General features: G+C 36.2%; 1 long non-coding RNA gene across 2 annotated transcripts in view; it reads right to left on the bottom strand.

Moving 5' to 3' along the window:
- The window catches only part of LOC110393415, a 31,491-nt gene extending 21,373 nt beyond the window's left edge, over positions 1–10,118 (bottom strand). For both annotated transcript variants that reach the window (XR_002435001.1, XR_002435000.1), the window contains exon 1: positions 9,919–10,118. This is a non-coding gene — a long non-coding RNA (uncharacterized LOC110393415). The remainder of the gene's footprint in view (positions 1–9,918) is intronic.

The raw sequence follows: 17,864 nt of genomic DNA, 5'->3' as shown, positions 1-17,864 counted from the left end.
ATTACTGGAGGGAAAGTGAAGTCATTCCATCATCAGGTAAAATACACCTTCTCAGAAACATTCTATAAGTCAATAGTTACCATCATTCAAAATAATTTATTTTCTTATCATAGAAGGAACAAAGAGATCCTCATGTGAAAAATATTTGAGGGTCAGAATGCAGGGATTTAATTTTTTTTCTGGTCTATTCCTTTGGCACAGATTAGTAGAAACCCTAATGAATGGTTTATCAGTGTCATAATGTGAGAGAAAAATAATGAATGGCTACAGATAATACTTCCTACAGTTTCCATAGCATCAGTTATCCTGTGTACATTTACCATACCTATTCAAATTTGTCAAGTATGCCTTCCTAATTCAATCCCTAAAGATGTGTGGAAGTTCCTTAGCACTTACTACTATTCAAAATATCATAAAGCTTATGGGGGCTTCTCATAGTCTCCTTAGTCTCACCGGATACAGTTAGATAAAAAATTTACATTCTGTAACATACACCACAATAATCTCACCAACACTGACAGTAATATTCAAATATGTAATATCAAAACAAACTTAGAACTGTACACACCCAAGGAAAAAAAAATTCTGACTTGAAAGGGAAAAAATGACAATGTCTCAAGACTGTAAAATAGTATTTTACCAAAATATTAGTATAAAGCTGTCAGCACGTCTGATCTTATTCATTCTTGTTACTCTGGGTGAAACAATTCTCCTTTTTTTCCAGGACTTATCAGAGGTGTAGAGAAAGCATTCTGGTACTTGATAGGTTCCTAAGAGAACACGTACGAAACCTACCAGCCTATGCCCAGGTGTGATACTTTACTACTGACTACTAAACTTGGAAATGAAAATTCTATTATTCGGAGAGTATGCTCATGCTTTCTCAGTGTACATAAAAAGGGAAACAGTTGCAAAGGTGCTGGGGCATAGATTAGTGACTTCTAAATAGAACTTGATTTTAAAATGCTTCTCAAACCCTAGATATTGAACATCTTTGAAGGATAATGAGTTATTTGTTACTGAATGACAGTGCAGAAAGTGATTCAGCCATTACATATATGCTCAACAATAGCTCACAGACAATCTTGGGTATGAGAATGAGTTTTACAGAGACAAGAGATGCTGCCCACGAGACTACTATTATCTCCAACTCTAATCTGAAAATACCTCTTATGAATTTTAGCATACATTTGAATAGCTGCCAGAGAGCTTATTATAAAATGTCACCTAAAGTACAGATAGCTCTTCTATCACTAGTGCGCTACAGAGTGCCACTTTGAGAGTTGAACCCATGACATTGTGTCGGAAACAAAAATCATAACAAATGAACCAGAGAGAACTTGGCAGCATACTTCATAACTTCTTATCTTTACACAAACTGCTATGACAAAATATGTTGCTTCTTAAAGAAAAATGTCATTTCAAACTTGGAATTAAGACATGTGGTCTTTAGTCAGTTTAAATAGCCAAGGGTTAAGACTGTGTCTTGTTCGATAAACATTTAAGTTAATATTACAAAATAGTGAAGTGTTCTATGAATGTTAAATACAAATCTGAAAAGAGACCTTAACTTTTTACCTTCCCATCTACTTCCAATTTCTACTCTGTGTAGCTTTGGAACAACAGTAATTCTCTCTTAAATAATGAACTGCCAATGCAAGACAGACTTCTAACAAACTAGAAAGAAAAAAAAATTGGATAATTTTTTACTGTATGTGAATTGAAGGTAAAACTCACTAATTCCAAGCCAGGAATTCACATACATTTCATGCATAATATAGATGTCATATTTTGTATTTCTTTTTTCCAGTTTATCCTGAAGATCACTGTACTTACTTTTTTGTTTTGTTCAGTAGGCCTAGACAAGAAAGTGATTGACCTAACACTTAGCACCCATTATTTATTACCCTTCATTCTGTAGTAGAAGATCCAATAGCTAGTAAACACTTCTGTCATCAGCCATATTTGTTTTGCATGTGCTAGAAACTGAAACCTTGGTAAGAGTTGCATATGACTTGACTGATTTATATTTATGCAGACCTTAATTCCTCTATCATAGCAATTAAGAAAGCTGAAATTGCAAAAAGCGTGGAATTACAAAAAGCTAAATACATTTTTATACTTACTGTACACATAGTTATACTATACATGTATTTATGCTTAGTCCATCTTTCTATGTAAAAGTGAAAGTTTACCCTGGATAGCCATATCAGGTGTTCTGAAAAAATTACACCTTCCAGATGACATTGCTATTTTGCCATACCCTTGTGTGCATAAATACGACAGTAGAGTTTGCTGTTGATGGTTTTGTTTTAGGTCTTATGTGAGAGCGTAATTCTGATGAACTTTGATGCTTTTAAACCTGTGTTAGAAACTCCTAGACAAGCCATTATTGTCTTTCCCCCCCCCCACTTTGTCCACCGTTTTTTTTCCCTGAAATACATCTTACACATTGATCATTATCTTTAATGATAAATATAGCCATGCAGTTGGGAATGTATAGAAAGTTCTTTTACAGAAATAAAGTGATACCATCTCACGCTGCAGAAATTCTCCTTTCTCTTCCACCACTCACTCTAATACAAATAGATGAAACCCAAGGATTATATATATTTGATATATAATTAACTATTTCAAGAACATGGTTTCTTTAAATACAAAACTAAATATTCTGGCGTTCTATCAAGCTTATAAAAGGACTGAAATGTGTGGTGCTCCAGTACTCTAAATACTACATTCAATTTATGTTCTGCGCAACTACCTATGCATCCAGGTACTTCATTGTGGTATTTATTGTAGAGTATGTTTGATACACTCATATACATGTTCAGTAATAAAATCTGACTACTGAAATATTTTTTTCCAGTTCTAAAAAGTAACACTGATGTTTGTAAAAAGATTTGACAGCGGTATCAATGTTCTGACAAATAAACTATGATTTACAATTCTTGTGACGTTCTCGACAGCCTCTTTCTTTAAAAAAATAATAAAAAGTACATCAAGAAATTTTACATTAAAATGCTGAAACTCCTCAAGTTAAAAAATCTTTGGGTAAACAAATTATGTGCCAGAGTGAAATATATATACCACCATATATCCTGTGAGGCAGTAATCATAATCTTCATTCTCTTTGCTCATATAGTGATTTATTTTACAAATATACTTGCAAAGATTTTGAATAAAAAAAAAAAGTAGAAGCATTCTGCACAAAAACCTATTTTTAAATGTTCCTACTTCTAAAAGTGAACAACTTTAGAAACCAAAGCTCTGTCCAATTTTACATGTACAAGCTGTAGAAGACAAGGATTGTTTCAGTTTCTCTGTCATAGAATCCATTATTGTTATGCAAACAACCTAAACCTCTAAATGGCTCACTCAAAGCCTTTACTGAAGAGTGGAGATGTTATGATGCAAGTGTGGTTAATGTAAATCTGAAAATCGTAGAATCATAGAATCCTTAGAGTTGGAAGGGACCTCTGAAGGCCATCTAGTCCAACTTCCCTGCAACAAACGTGAACACCACAGCTGGATCAGGTTGCCCAGGGCCTGATCCAGCCTCACCTTGAAAGTCTCCAGGGACAGGGCTTCAAACACATCGCTACGTAACCTGTTCCAGTGCCTCACCACCACTGTAAAAGATTTTTTCCTTATATCTAAAAGGAATCTATCTACACAAGGAAAATGGAAAGAAGATGCATGTATCAGCACAGCACTTCACTTTGTCTAAATAGGCTTTCAGAGGGATGGATTTATAGCTAGTATAGTAATCTGTATTTTCTTGATTCTCTCATAATGCTTGTGCACAACCTTGAAGCATATTATATGAACCAAAAATTACTCTGAACTTTACTCAAGACTGTTTGCCTTGAGCTCTTTTACATGTTACAGACATGCACTCCATCACCAGAAGTAAGAATTGGGGCAAAATGCTGTGTTAATTTTATTTTGACTACAAGTCTATGCCTACCCATAGAAGTAGAATAACATGACAGATCTATTTCATGTGAGTCACTAAACAGATTTCAAGAAGCCATGACTTTCTGACACTACTGATTTGAGGAAATTCTTAATTAGGCCTTTGTTAGACCAATATGAATGACTGAAGTTGAAGAATAATAACCATTAATTCAAGCTTAATCTGTGAGAACACATTCTGGACTAACATTCATCCTATTCAGGATGAAACCAAAATGGACTATTATCATCACTGCAAACTTATTTTAAAAATGAACAGATTGTATCAGTGATTAATGCTCTGTATTTGTGTGTGTGTGTGTGACCTAGTAATGGGCAAAGATAAGTTTCACATATCTGATTTTTCTGTTAAATTTCCTGTAACTCTAGGATTTATCTTAATTACTCTGTCAGTACTTCTGTTCTCTTCAAGTACACAGCTCATACTCATAGATGTTCTGAATTCAGTTTTGTTTTTCATGTAAACTGATCCTTTGAGCATTACAATTGAAATTGTAAGAAATGAATGTAAGAACAGATGAAAAAGTTATTAAAAAATAATATTAAACTACTCTGACTGGTACAGAACTGTGAGAAGATGAAAATGTCAAATTTGTATACGTTTGCTTTTCTCCCACAGAACTGCCTTATGCTGATCAACTGTTTTTCAGAATTTCCAGTCAAATGGCTTCTTAAAATCATAACTCAAATTTAATTATATATCCTTTAATGTAAAAGAAAAAATGAAATACATTAGATCTGACTATAAGAGGGAAATTTTTGTTGGATCCTTCTTCACAGACAATTGCATATCTCTCAATATGTTTCAGTTTAACATACAATCATGTTTGCACTGTTTTTTTTTTAGACAGAAGTGAGTTATGCTTCAATTTACAGGATTATTCAGTTGGCAAAACTTGATCCTTGTTTAATAACTGAACGTATTCTTCCATATCTCAGAAGAGAATTTTAAAAAAGTCTCCAGAAAATAAATAAGTTATGTTCCTTTAAAATTTCTCTTACATACATGCATTGATATTAAACAATTAAGTTCACTTTCCTAGCAAGGAAATCCATTTAAAGTTCTTCTCATTTCACTTGAAATAGTCACAAATTCTTGAAATTATTGATGTAATCATATTTTTTTCCAGTCTTTGCATGATTTTCAAACAATTTGAAAATTTCATAAGATCGCTGGTGAGAACCTATATTGCACTTTTCAATCACTTAGCACAAAATTCACATTTTAGAGAAAAATGGCATTTGCTTTGCCCTGCTCTTTCCATACAGCAACTCAGCATGATTTAGACAGTACTGGGGACAGTTTTGCTTTACTGAAACTAGTTTCAGCCCTTCAGTAGGTGCTATGAAAACCTTTGCAGTTCTATATACTGTAAATTTAGATCCAAATTTTTCTCTCTGTATTCTGTGGTAATTCCTCAGCGTAGTGTTCTTTGATTACTGTGTCTTAAATGTTCTGTAATGGTGATAACTACATTGTCTTGCTTCAAGAAGGAGAATAAAATTTAGAACTTTCTCAGAGCTAGCTTTGTGCTTCCTTGAAAACAAGGTGTCGATAAAATATCTGGAAATGAACCTATGAACTTGTATCACTGCCATTAGTCTAGGTGAGATACACATGTACATACTACTGGGACAGTTTATGCTTCAGGTATGGGGAGGCTGAGATCTGCAACAAGGATATGACAAGGACATATTCTTGATCAGAAATAAAAAAATGGGTATAAAATTTTGATATGCATTTATTCCCAAGCTTATCTGACATGCTATATGATGTTTTATGACGTTCTGTACCTTTTCAAATGCCGAGGTGAGGATGTCATCTAATTTCCTGGATTATCTATTTGCTAATTCAGAGCAATAATTTTTGAGACACCTAAATTGAGATATATCAAACACATTCATGAAGAAAACATCCTCTTTGTAGTCTTTTTTTGAGAGAAAAAAAAGATCTAGGGCACACTTCTATACTTCATATATTCATATTTATATATGTATTTTACTTAAGTGTGACTGTTCCTCTTAACTACACACTGCCAGAAGGTAACTACTCTGAATGTAGACATCAGTACTGCCTGATGAATCCAGCTCCACAGAAATTATCTGTAAATAATTTAAAGGCAATTACACAAGAGACAATAATATTCTGATATTTTTCACTGTCTAAAGCTTCAGCTATTTTTATGTTTAATTCTGTGAGTTTTCCTGATTTTACCAGCAATCTATCAGAGGCAAACAAGAAAATGGTTAAACTTGCAAAAGATCTACTTCAAAGTACCACAAAAGTATAAACATGCTGTTGATTATCACAAATCAGTATTTATATACATATATATGCATATATATGTATTTTATATATATATATAAAGCCTTCTTCTCAAATAAAGTGTAACTTAAATACAACAAGGTTTCAGAAATCTGTTGTAGTAGGCATGTTACTGAGTACTCGGGCTGTAACGCTGAAGGTCCTTCCTCATATGCTTGCTATTGGTTCACCTACTTTACTTGAACCCGTGACGTAAGAAGGAGAGGCTGTCCTTCTTTGTTTTCATAACAAGGTGTATAACAACTCCGTGTATGGCCTTTCAGAAGAGAGTGGCCAGAACGGGATATTCAATATGATTGGCCAGGGGCCTGCGTGAGCTTCTGGAACAGTCTAGTAAAAGATAAGATATACTATATAGTTTTGTAGCTTTTAACAATAAACGCCATTTTGCCGCTCATCATATTGATGTGTAAATGCGACGAGGCGACTGGGGACAGAAAGTAGTCCTTGCGGGCAGGGTGACAAGTTACGAACGGGATATCAGACGTGGTGGTCTTCACTACAGAAATCTTCGCTTTTTTATTTGGAACACTGGAGGTTCACTATACAATTCTGTAGTAAAAGCTTCAAAAAAAAAAAAAAAAGAACAGAGTCCAATGCAGGAGTCTTGAAGCTCAGTGCTTTGATCTCTCTTCTGTTCCCACTAACCTGTATCAAGTTTAATCCTTACTTATCATCTGCCAAAGCAAAGCAAAATTCTTATGGAAGAAAAATAAGAACACCACAATTCCAAGGAGCTAAGTGTAGCTTAAATGTTAGTTAGTCATAAATACGTCAACACTTCTAATGTATGCCTGCAGATTCTATCAGCATCTTGTTTTGCACTTATTGGAGTTAACACTGCTAAATAGATATGGACAGTGCTATTAACAGTAATAACACTGATATCTGCAGTACTGACTATTATGTGCACATGCTAATGACTTATGAAAGGAAAAAAAAGTCCCTGCTGAAAAGATTTGCAGTCTAATTGGACAGCATAAACAAGGAAGAAAAAATGTCAAACAACTGAAGCCAGTAAAAATAAATGAGAAAGATATGCATAAATATCATTAGTTCCACAAACCTCTCATTGATGCCTCAGTTTTATCATTTCTTTAGTACTTTGGAGTTCAGTTAGTTTACCTATGAGTATTTTAGATTTCTCTCTGGCTACTTATGTGGTCAAATATTTGGAACTGTTGGCAGAAGTTTCTACTAATGGTTCCCATACTTTTGTTTTTGCAATGGAATCACTTTTGTAACATGGTTTCTATTTCCATGAAAATACTGATTTAAACACTGTTATGAATAAATAAGTATGTGCCAGGCAAGAAATCCAATTTGTAACCAGCATGACTCCACATGTCATGACCTCTAGCATGGAGCTGCTGGCTCAAGTTATGAATTCACAGAGCACCTCTAGGCATTCAAGAGAGTTATGCATTAAAGATCTATTCTTCAAACAGATATGTTCAGAAAAACTCTGTCTCTAGTAATCTGTTCATCTAATTCAAGAAGTGTATTTGTGCTTAGAAGGGAAAGAGGTGTATTTCTCCTCCCAAAGAAATTCATTGCATTATCTCCATACAGAATGAAGGTCCAAATCCCGCCACTAACAAATTCAGCACCTATGCTTTTTTGCAACATTCAGCCAGCCTCTTGATATCATAAAGATGATAAGCTCTGAATTCCCAGAAGCAATTAGTTTGCGTACTTCATGCATTAACTGAAATCATCTTTTTTGTCTAACTCTTCCGAAGTGAGACAGATGCTGGACTATCCATATACACCACCACATCACTGCTAACTTGAATTAAGAATGCAACTGCATTTTCTATTCAAGATATCTCAACATCTGTTAGTGAACCAAAAGAGAAGGACAGCTTGTCTCTAATAAGAAGGAGTGGGATTCAAATTACCCCTTTAAGTGAAAGTGCCACCATACTACACTTGAATGTCCAAGATTCCAATAAATACATAGCTGAATCAATCCAATATTGTTAATGTGATCTGAAAGTAAAAAATGAAGATAAAATAATTTTTCTCTTCATAATTAGGTAAACAAGTATAGATTCAGTTGAGTGAACATGTTTTGAGATGCTCTACTATAATTAATATTTCTCATCTGTTTCTAGAACTTCAGCTGAAGAACAAGCACAATACTGCACTATGTATGTGTCTCTTCAGTCCAAAAAATGAAGTCTGGAACAGAACATACACAAGGAGAAACAATGAAGTGAAAAATAACCAGCTCTTGTTAATCGGCTCTTAAAATATTTTTATTTGTAGGTATAAAGAGAAGAGGCTTGAAGAAGGTAGAGAACTTAATTTCCTTTAACAAGTTCAGATACATTTGCTGTCCAATAAAGAGCCCTTGAACACAACTTATGGTCTGAGAGTGGTCATTAGTTGCAGTAAACTAGCAAATCTTGGGAGATTTGTGTGAATACGTAAATACATAAATCCTTGTGGGTCATTATAACCAGAGTCAAAACAATGGTCTTCAATCTTAATTTGATTGGATTCACTGAAAGGGCTTCAATATCCCATCGATTCATTTTAAACAATCAGAAGTTGATCCACTCCATGATGTGATTAGATCTACAGATATCATGCACCAGTAATCCAGGTCTTGGCTATAGATACACAGAAAAACATGAAACTTTTTTTTTTCCCCCCTCCTTCTTTGGCATAATCCCCTAATTTAAAGCATTTGTGTGCATTCCATTCTTGAAGCACAATCCATAGAAACAGGCAATTTTTTAAAGGGTATCAAGACAAGCTAAGAGTAATTATAAGGGGATTTACTGCAAGTAAAATTAGAGAAGTCCTAGGGTGATAAGAAAGATTGTTTTAACATAAAGATTAAGAAGGGAAGAAGAGTTTGATGAGCATTGCCCGTTAGATGGAAGCATTACATTAACCCTTTTTGTACTTGATGTGTCTTTGCAGGGGTGGTCAAAGATTGACCCATGCAAACTGCCTATCTTTTGCATGAAAAATGTTTATTGACTTTCAAATACAGATAAATTAAAACATAAATAAATATGAGTCTTTGTGGACAAGCAGCAAAACATGTTCTTTGTATAATATTGTTCTGAATTGCCTAACTACTTCTCCCCTACAAAGTCTCCCTGATGATCTGACATGTTTCTATATCACATATCTTATTTAATTGAGACATAGAAGACATTTTTTTTCCCCCAGATCACATGAAATTCTTCAAATATTTCATTATTCTTGCTTATATAAAGCATTTTTTTGTGATGGCAGCACACAAGTTTTCTGCTGTTACTGAGGTGGGTTTATTTCAAGCATCAAAAAAAAAAATCAGTTTGCATAACCACAGATAAATGCAATCCATTTTTGAAAATAATTCAGTCCCAACTATTGAACAGAAATCATACAACAATTATGTTCCTGGCTTAAAGGTTAATTTATGAGCCTATACTAATTCTATAACTTCAGGCAAGAAATATCTAATATTACAATTTTACCACATAATATGTGTCAAATTCCACCCTTCAACACATACCTTTGGGGATACTTTTTTTTTTCTCCAAGGCTATATATTAACAGCTCTGCAAAAGCAATGATTCTTTAGAGGAAGCGACTCAGGTTTAATGAGAACCCACCTGCAAGAGAGATCAACACGAGGGAGGTAGAATATGTCAGCTGTCAACCATCCTTACAACTTCTCAACTAGTGGAGCCAAAGCATGCCTTTTCATAACTTAAAATTCTACTTTGTTTCCTGCAGCAGCTAACCCAAAGGGACTAATCTGGCAGCCAGAACAAGGGCTCTCTGATAGTCAGGCACTGCAGAGCAGATGTGATGCAGAACAAGATATGCCAGCTCTGTAACCTGAGGGAACCTGCATGTAAAGGGAATCAAAGCCTGGCTGTTCGAACCGGTTGAGTCTGTTTTGTAGGTCCATTAATATGAAAGGAAAAGATGAGGTTGTGGCCCAGTATATATTAGAAATAATTCTTACAGTTTTGATGTATTGACTTTTTATCCTTTTAGAGCTAAAGCTAAATGTTATACTGCCTAGTGATATTTTTCAACTTTTAAACCAAACTTATTCACTAAGAAAATTTAGATAAGCAAGAAAAATTTGATAATTAAGGGAAAATGTCACCATAACCCAAGGCCAAACAGACATAAGCAAATGAAATAGTGGGCTCAATTTTCATTTATATTAGACAATTTTATACTACTTTACTACAGCAGAGAGGTTTGGAAATATAGGTAATTTATGCCTGTATGCATGTAGAGGGGGATGAAAGGATTGAGCACAACCCTGCCAAAAAAGACTTGAGAGTACTGGTAAGCTGGGACGTGAGCCAGCAATATGCCCTCACAGCTGAGAAAGCCAGCCGAATCCTGGGCTGCATCAAAAGAAGCATGGCCACCAGGGAGAGGGAGGTAATCTTGATCCTCTACTTCTCAATGGTGAGGCCTCCCCCGGAGTACTGTGTCTGGATGTGGAGTCCTCAGTACAGGAGAGACATGGACCTGCTGGAATGCATCCAGAGGAAGGCCACAAAAATGATCCATGGAATGGAACACCTCTCCTATGAGGACAGGCTGAGAGAGCTGGGGCTGTTCAGGCTGGAGAAGAGAAGGCTGTGAGGTGACTTGATAGTGGCCTGTCAGTATCTAAAGGGGAGCTACAGGAAAGAAGGGGACAGACTTTTTAGCAGGGTCTGTGGTGACAGAACAAGGGGAAACAGTTTCAAGCTTAAAGATGGTAGTTTTAGGTTAGATATAAGGAAAAAAAATCTTCTACAGTGAGGGCGGTGAGGCACTGGAACAAGTTCCTCAGTGACGTGGTTGATGCCCTATTTCCGGAGACTTTCAAGGCAAGGCTCAATAACGCCCTGTGCAATCTGATCTAGCTGTGGTATCTCTGTTCACTACAGGGGAGTTAGACTAGATGGCCTTGAGAAATCCCTTCCAACTTTAAGTATTCTATGATTCTATGCCCATTTTAAAGCCTGCTTACATTTCTAAAATGGTAATAACTGATCCACTGTGATTCTGAAATTCACAGCAGTCAGTATTAGCTAAAAAAATTCTAAGTGCGCATGCATTTACTACAATTGTCTAATACTGATATTCATCGTAGTATCATAGAATATCCTGAGTTGAAAAGGACTCAACAGGATCATCAAATCCATCTCCTGCCTCCGCACAGAACCACCCAAACCTCAAACCATGTTTATGAAAGTACTGTCCAAAAGCTTCTTAAATTCCACCAGGCTCAGTGCCATGAAAACTTAGAATTTCATTCTAACATCTAGAAGTTTTCAGTCTGCAAATTGAGGAGAAGCTGTCAGGTGAGAGCCAGGAACCCAGTTATGGAGGATTATACTCTGGAATTTGCAAATTGAAATGCATTCATTACCTTGACTTACAGCAGAATTAGACCACTGCAGAGTGGTCTTAAGCTTTCCAGCAGTAGAAAAAAAACAATTGGAATGAAGTTTATGTAACCTGCGGATAGAAAGTTATTTGGCAAATCTATTCAATGAATGTTTATAAGTGGCAAATATAGAAGCAAATGAGATTTAGAATAGCTAGCTAATCAAATACATGCCCGTTAAAATGGCTGTTATTCATAATTGTAGCAATAGGAAAGATCAACAGGATGGAAAAGGTGTTACAAAAGAGGTAGAAGGACTGGCACGATAGAAAGGTGCTACAAAGGAAAGGAAGTGGATCACTCACCCACATCAGAAGATTCTGGGTTTGCAGGAAAAAGCTTCCACTAAGGAGGGATCTCTAGAAAGAGATCCTTCCTCAGTGGCAGTCAGCCCTTAAACAAGGCCTAAGAAGGCTGGAGCCTGGCTTCCAGTCACACAGGTGAATTGCCTCCAGCCCTGTGCTTCCAGGGCTGACTGGGTCTCTCCTCCAGGTGCTCAATGAGTGGTTCAGGCCGTGACTCAGCAGTTCCCATACAATAATAAGTGGTTGAACTACTTGTTCATACTTGTGATGCATGGACATTCTGCTAAAGAAAAAGGATAATTCTTTTGATGTATCTTTTGAAGATGTTCTTTTTGAATGTATACCTTATCCACCTCACCCAGTTTCCAAAAGATCAAAACTGTTGATTTTTAAAGGCACTTCTAGTATGAAAAATGTATTGAACCTAGTGTAACATAGCTGGAGAATGTGTTTTTTATAAATGCTATTCTGCAGTAGACTACCTGTTGAAATTGGGAGCCCTTTTTAAAAAACATTCACATCTAAGAGGCAAAGATTCACCATATAATGATCAAATCCCTAATAGTCATTCAAATTAAGGACCCTGCTGAAAACCAGCTTTAGATAAAGACTTGCAGAGAATAAAGTAAAGATTATCACAGACAGACAAACACATGGTAGATGTGGCTATAACTCCACAGAAATTACCCCTTTATTCTGAAAGCTAATTCCAGGCACAGATGGCTAATGAGCAATAGCCCTTGACATGCCTGAGACAGAAGTATTTCTTGGCTTGTCTTCACTATCTTAGATACAATGAGAATGCAGAATGTTTTAAAAAAGAAAAAAAAAAAACAACCCTCAAATACTGCAGGTTTGAATTTAGAATATATTCTCTCAGTTTGGCCAATGTGACAGATTAATTTAGATTTATGGTTTAAATTTCCATTATTTAAAATATCTTTAAATTCATATGTGAGTTTTAGTGTTATCCTTTTGTCTTTGAGACACTGGAACATCCAATACTGATTCTAAAACTACTTGTGATAATCAGGGTTGCATATGTGAAATACAAAACATTCCTTGTTGCAATATTTGATCTAGTATCCAATTTACTAGATAAAGCAAGAGTCACTTCCTTCTGTTGGTCTCTTCTCTCTGCAAGTGTGGCACATGCTGGCAGTTTATTAAAGAACGCCAAAGCACACCTTCTAGAGATGTATCTCACTATCATAGAAGCTATTTTGATATGCCTTCACAAATTCTGCACTCCTTTTGATATCATCTGTTCAACAGATAACAAAAATAGCTGATATAGACATTGAACTGTGTGATTCAGGTTTAAGGAAAGATATTTCCTGAATTAATGATTAGCAAACAGTTGCATTAATTGAGTGGAAAGATTATGAATCTTTCCGATCTTTATTATGTGTTTAACATGAATCAGAGAAGACATCTCCCTACCTCATTTCAGACTGATGAATCTCTTAAAATTTGATTGAGACAAAGATTACAGAGTTTGGACCTCAGTTGGTATGTGGGAGCAGCCGCAGAAAAGAGACATTTCTATGCTATATTGTGTCATATCTCAAAATATTAGAAGGTTTTTGCAGATCCAAATATGCACCATTCAATTTCCCTTTCTGTGCACGTAAAAGGCATGAAAGTCAAGAATCTTCATTTTCAGTTCTTTAGCTTCTAAATTCAGGAATGCTGTACATAGCAATTTTTTCTCTTAGCCAAAAGATTAGAACAAAAAAAGACATTATATTTTGAAAATATAATGTATTTAATATGTTCTGAATAATTTGAGCATGACTCTCAGAAGTTTGGAACCCTCATGAAATATCAGCGCTTGACTGAAGCCCTAGAAATATCCAAAGTTTTCTAGAAGGTGGCTCACAGAAGTCAAGTTGTACACAGCCAAGAACATGACTAACTTCTATTAAAATTAAACTGTAAACAAACCGCTGTGTAATTTGCAATTATCAAAATTCTAAACAACCATATCCCTTTATCACATCTCTGCTGAGTAAATTAGTATTAAAACCTTGTAAATATTACGCATACAGAATCTAATCCTTCTACTAGTATAATCAAATACCATCTTCAGCAAATAACTTCAGTTTCCTGGTAATCCACAGAAATCAGAGTAGATTTCATTTGCTTATATTAAAAATATAAGGAAAAAAAAGTAGAGAAACTCTTGGTAGCCCAGCTACTAGAGTGTGCTGGTAGCCAGTTAATGTTGTTAATTGGCATTGACTAGATATAAATATTGAAATAAGTACAAATTTAACATAAATGAAACCAATTTAATGTATGATATCTCTTGCTAGCATTTTTTCTCCGCTTTCAATCCCAGAGTCATATCAGTTTTGGTAAAACGTCAATCAAGTTCTTTCGCTGCCATTTATAACTCATGTCTGTAGCTCCTCATTGTTTTGCTACAATCTATAACATCCACAGTCTTTTTCCTTCTTCTAATGCAGCAGCAAAATGGGAAAACATGAACTACCTCTAGAGAAAATCTCACTGCATGCGCAGTGAAGAAGCATACGTACAAGCTTGCAAGTGTAGAGTCTTGCACCTAGGGGGGAATAACTGCATGCACCAGTACAGGTTAGAGGATGACCTGCTGGAGAGGACCTCTGCAGAGAGGGAACCTGGGTGTCATCCAACCTGGTGGATGACAGGTTGGCCATGAGCCAGCAGTGTGCCCTGGTGGCCAAGAAGGCCAATGGCATCCTGGGGTGCATTAAAAAGAGTGTGGCCAGCAGGTCAAGGGAGGTGATCCTCCCCCTCTACTTTGCCCTGGTGAGGCCTCACCTGGAGTATTGTGTCCAGTTCTAGGCTCCCCGATACAAAAAAGACAGGGATCTCCTCGAGAGAGTCCAACAGAGGGCCACAGCCTTTCCTCTCTTATGAGGAAAGGCTGAGCGACCTGGGTCTGTTCAGCCTTGAGAAAAGAAGACTCAGAGGGGATTTGATTAATGATTATAAATATCTAAGGTGTGGGAGGCAAAGGGAGGAGGCCAGACTCTTTTCAGCGATGTGTGGTGATAGGACATGGGGAAATGGTCACAAACTGAAGCATAGGAAGTGCTGCACAAATGCGCGTAAGAACTTCTTCACAGTGAGGGTGACAGAGCACTGGAACAGGCTGCCCAGAGAGGTTGTGGAGTCTCCTTCTCTGCAGATGTTCAAGACCTGCCTGGACACCTACCTGTGCAACCTGGTCTAGGGAGTCTCCTTTGGCAGGGGGACTGGACTCGATGATCTCTAGAGGGCCCGTCCAGCATCTACAATTCTGTGATTCTGTGATACACATAGAAGTTTTTTTATATACGTGCTGATATAGGCCTTTACGAAGACTATGCTGCTTCAAAAACCTGTAAATAATAAACTTTTTTCTAGAGAGGGATCGAGACTTCACAAAGACAATTGTAGTTGTCCTGAGAGGTAGTAGCATCTTTCAGAAATCAAAAACATCATTCGTCTTCTTAAAAAGTGATTTAATCTGGAAGGTAGCTCAGCATCACACAAACATTCACTCACTCAATCCCAGTGGGATGAAGGAAAAAGTGCAAGAACACAGGGGTTGGGTTAACAACAGTTTAATAAAAACAACAACAACAAAAAAGTAAGTAAAAAGTGATGCACAACTCAGTTAAGACTGGCTGACTGATGCCTACCCAACCCTTGAGCAACAACAGCTCCCTTGGCCAGCTTCCCCAGTTACACTGTTTAGCATGACACCATATGGGATAGACTATCCCTTTGGCCCTTATCCACTTTGGGACAACTATTCTGACTGCATCTCCTTCCAACTTCTTGTGCACCACCAGTCTCCTCATTAGCAAGGCAGCATGTTAAGACAAAAGTCCTTGATTCAGCATAAGGCATGCTTTGTCACAGCTATGAGGGATGCTCTGAAAGTAATGCCTCCTATTTTATTATGGCAGCCCATGATGTCAGAGATGGATGTTGGTGGTATGGTAGTAGAGATCAAACCTTTCCACCAATATTCCATGCAGTCTTGTTGCCATGAGACAGATAGCAGAGAGGCAATCTGTCAGAAAGGCATCTGACATGAAAGTGCGCGCGAAGCAAGGGTGTCCCATTGAATTGCCTCCATGGGGAAGAAAGTGCAGCCAATGACATTCATCAGTGCCTGCTGAATATTTATGGTGACTGGACAGTGTATGTGAGCACAGTGAGGAGATGGGTGGTGCATTTCAGCAACAGTGACAGTAATAGCACATCTCCTCTTCTGTTGCAGATTTCTATGAGCAGGGCATGCAGGCTCTTGTTCATCACTTACAAAAATGCTTACCTAATGGTGGTGATGATGTTGAAAATTAGTGTTTTGTAGCTGAGAATTTGCTCTGTCAAATAATGTTATTGTGCTCTATCTTCTGTAGTTTCCATGGAAATAAATAGGAGGTATTACTTTTGGAGCAACCTACATAAAATAGTAGGCATTACTTTCAGACCAGCCCTTATATTTTCTCAATTTCTTACTTACTTATTGTCCCAAAACCTAGTTATGTACTTCCCTATTATAGAACGTCTCTGAAAACATCAATAAAATGTACTAATAATTTCACATAAGCTGCTACTATACCATATTTATAGTAATTAAATCTACCTTAAACATCTTAGTAGAATTGTGTGAGGTGTGAGAGTGGAGAGTTTTGAAGTATTCCTAAGAATAACTGTGCAGCTGTAGTTTAAACTATTACCTAAAATGTTGGGCCTTATATATGCCCAGTAAAAACTGCATAGAAATTCGGCCACTGTTCAAAATAACAATCTTTTTTGCTTGAGTGACTTTGGACCAGCAGGTAGAAACAAGGTCTAAGTTAACAGTCAGTTTATATCAATCTTGGTAGCAAATACTCTTCAGGATTCACTGAATAACTATAGGCAGCATTTGTGGAGATACTTTTTCAGAATCCAGTGTACATCCATGGATTCATTTTTTAGTGACGTGTTCTATTATATCAACTGCTCCCATGTAGCATTTGATCACTTCTCTTTGTATTATTTCATCTAATGGAACTGTTACACTCTCACATTACAGCACAGTTCAGTCATGTATTAGCATATGCTATTCAGCTGTTATCTACATTTTTTCTACAGTTATTACTTTAGTTAATATGTTTAATCACTGAGAATTCCTATATTTCCTTTAAATTCTTTTTTAAACAGTAATATATCATGTTATGTACTATTAATGCCATGAGAATAAAAATAAACCTATTAGGTAAAATTTCTGATTCAGCTTTACGTCAACAGAACAAGTTTAAATTACTCCACAGAAGAGCTGGAATAATTCATCTATATAGTCCTGGCTATTTTTTGTTAAAATAAATTTCTCCGAAAAAAAATAAAAGTAAGTAAATGAAGGATAAAGAAAAGATTAGAATGACTAAAAAAAAAGACAGAAAAAGAGAGAGGTGAGAAGAAGAGAGATATGTACCACCACAGTGGAGATCAACTGTTAAAATATTCATTAACAATTAACCCCCTTTTCATCATGACCCAAATAGCTCAGATTAGCTAGGTTATGGTTAAATGTTAGATTACTAAAAATTATCTTTAAAGAGTGGCAAGTTATAGTACATTTAAGACATCTTTGCATTTAATTGGAAATTTTAATTATTTTTGCATTATACTCTTTTAAGGTACATCTTGGTTTTTGTCAGACAAGCAGAAGTTCTCTTAGGGATTTGATCTGCTTCTGGGCAGCTAATGCAATTCTGGTTTCTAGTCAGTGCCTGGTAAATTCACAGGTATTATGTAAACTGCAAGACAGAATCACAGAATCATTTGAGTTGGAATAGACCCTTAAAGGCCATCCAGT

This window comes from Numida meleagris, chromosome 2, assembly GCF_002078875.1.
Source record: "Numida meleagris isolate 19003 breed g44 Domestic line chromosome 2, NumMel1.0, whole genome shotgun sequence".
NCBI lineage: Eukaryota > Metazoa > Chordata > Aves > Galliformes > Numididae > Numida > Numida meleagris.
This window is presented reverse-complemented; position numbering and strand designations above follow the sequence as displayed.